Raw genomic sequence first — 2884 nt, 5'->3', positions numbered from 1 at the left:
TTTGAACTTGGAAAGACTTAGGAACTCTAATCAATACAATGGCCAACCACAATTCCAAAGGACTCATGTAAAGTCCGGGATAGCTCCCTGGAGGCCTCAGGATCAGCCAGACTCAGGATAAGTAAAAGTCCTTGGTTTTTAGGGGGAGAAGCAGGCAAAGTGGCAGGAGTTTAGCCAAAGATCTCTTCTAGATCCTGGAGTCCAGAATCTCCACCTTTCTCCTCCAGTCCTAAAGCCAAATGAAGTCTCACCTCTCTCACCCCACCCTCTAATCTCCGATCATCTTAACATCTAACGCTGAGCCAGCACCAATGGTGATAAGAGTCATTTATCCAAAACATATGCTAATAGAGTCATTGTCTCACATAGGTAATTAGCCTTAAGTGCTCGGTTCTCTGATTCAAGCACACCTTTTTGGAGTTTCTGCCCTTTATAGACTCATGATGGAACATTTTATCCACTTCCAAACAGAATTTATGGAATTAGGGTACAGTTTGAAACATAGTTCTTTTCTGTCTTTTTGGGGGGGAAGAATGACAAGTGGAGCATTTGTTTTGATAATCTGTAAAAGGTTTTGGTTTTTTGTTTGTTTCCTCAATGGGTAGCAAGGGAAAGATGAAAGGAAAGACATTCAGATCTGAAAATAAAAGAATTTTTTAAAAATGTAAGTTTCTAGATGATGTATGCTATCTCATTTTTGTATGTGTATCTCCTGCCTCTCAACCAGTATATAATGCATACATAGTACCACTTAAATGCTTATTGATGGATCTATTCAGATAATAAAGTAAAATTATATTTTTTAATCCACTTGTAATACAGTTAACAGACCCAATCACAACAGCAAACTTGGGCTTGTAGTGGTCATTATTGGGGGAAAAACCTCAATGATATAAAAAATGGATTATTTAGAAAAGAATGACCTTTAAGAGCTAGTATAGATTCATTAAAAGCAGACTAATCTCATTTGCTTTTTTGACAGTTGGTAGATCAAGGAAATACTGTAGACAATACCAGCAAGGTGTTTGTTAAAGCCTCTTTTACTATTAAGATAGGAAAGTGATAATTCAGGTCTGGCTAAATGATAGATTTCAAGATGTCCATGAACCTTGAAAAGGGGAAAATAATATCGTTATTTCAGTATAGGCTTTCTTTATAATCTTATGTATTCTAGGCAGTTAGAAGCACTTTTTTTTTTTTTTGAGAAGTTGATCAGATTGCAAAAGAGGTCCATGGCAAAATAAATAAATAAATAAAGGTTTAGAACTCTTGCTTCTAGAATGTAGTGTTCATAAAAGGAAGCACTATGAACTAAAACTAGGTGTGTAGGTAGTCAAATTGGTAGCATTTATTAAGCTCTAGGGATACAATATGAAAGACAAATACAGTCTTTGCCCTTGAGGAGCTCACTAGCCAATGTGGGGAAACAATATGCAAATATTTGGTGGCTATCGTCATCAGGTGTCTACATCCCCCCACATCCTTTGGGTATCACATCATGTTGTACATCAGAGGGTGTCAGAGACAGGAGCTGATACTGACAAACCTAACTTTTGAACGGGGTGGGGGGAGGAGGGAAACTGGTAGGATCGTGTTCTCTTCAGTGCTGTCAATAGGGAAGTTAGGGAAAAGAAACAATTTTTAGGGAAAGATAATAGGATAATCAATTTTGAGTTTAAGATGTCCTTAAGCAGGACATCTAGATAGAGATGTGAGACTAAATAGCAGCAATATGTGTGTGTGTATATATATATATATATACATATATATATATATATATACACACACACACACACACACACACACACACACACACACACACACACACATATATATATATATATATATATATATATATATATATATATATATATATATATATATGGCTGCAAAAGGAGATTTATGAATCCTCAGCATAGAGATGATAATTAAATCCATAGGAGCTGATGAGGTTACCAAATGAAAATCGAGAGAGGGTCCTTTTCTGTTCTTCCTTTGCATTTCTGGTCATCATGTGAGAACAGAGAGACAAGGATGTATGCAGATGAAGGACAGAGAAGAATTATGGCTGTAACTGAGTTGTTTTAGTCAGATCCGACTCTTTGTGATGCCATTTTCAATTTTCTTGGCAAAGATAGTGGAGTGATTTGCCATTTCCTTCTCTAGGTCATTTTATAGATGAGGAGACCGTGAGGCAAAGAAATTGTTTTCCCAGGGTCACAGGTATGAGGCCAGATTAAAATTCAGGAAGTTAACTTTTCTAGACTCCAGGCTCAGAGCTCTCATCTACTGGGCCACCTTGCTGCCCTGAGGAAAGAATCAAAGATAATCAATTTCTAGGAAAATTCAAATTAATTTAAAAAGCTAACAGATAAAAGCAAAATGTCCTTCTAAATTCATTTTAGATTGTTTTGTAGATAGGACTAGAAGAGTGATCTGATTAAGTTTGTTCACTCAAGTCTTATTCACTGGTGAACCATCTATGGCAAATTTAAGACCCTCACTAGGCTTTTTGAGTGTTTGGAATATCCTGAGATAGATTCTCTCTAATGAATTCAAACTAATTTGAGTATTAGAATAACATGATAATTAAGAAAATATATCACCTGAAGGCAAACCTCGTATTAGACAAAGCCCAATTGAAATGATCTTAGTTTTACGGATTGTTTTGGATTGGCCATCAGTAGTCATTTTCTTTCTCCCTCATTATTCCCTTAACATACAGAAAATAAAAGGTCAAATGATTCAGAGAAAAGAAGATGTGTGTTTAAATTTACCTCTGATATACCTTGTGACCTTGGACAGCCACTAAATTCTCTAGGCTTCATTTTCTTTATCTATAAAATGAAGGGGCTGAAGTAAATGGCTTGGGAAATTCATTCAG

Source organism: Sminthopsis crassicaudata, chromosome 6 (assembly GCF_048593235.1).
Source record: "Sminthopsis crassicaudata isolate SCR6 chromosome 6, ASM4859323v1, whole genome shotgun sequence".
NCBI classification, from domain to species: Eukaryota; Metazoa; Chordata; class Mammalia; order Dasyuromorphia; family Dasyuridae; genus Sminthopsis; species Sminthopsis crassicaudata.
This window is presented reverse-complemented; position numbering follows the sequence as displayed.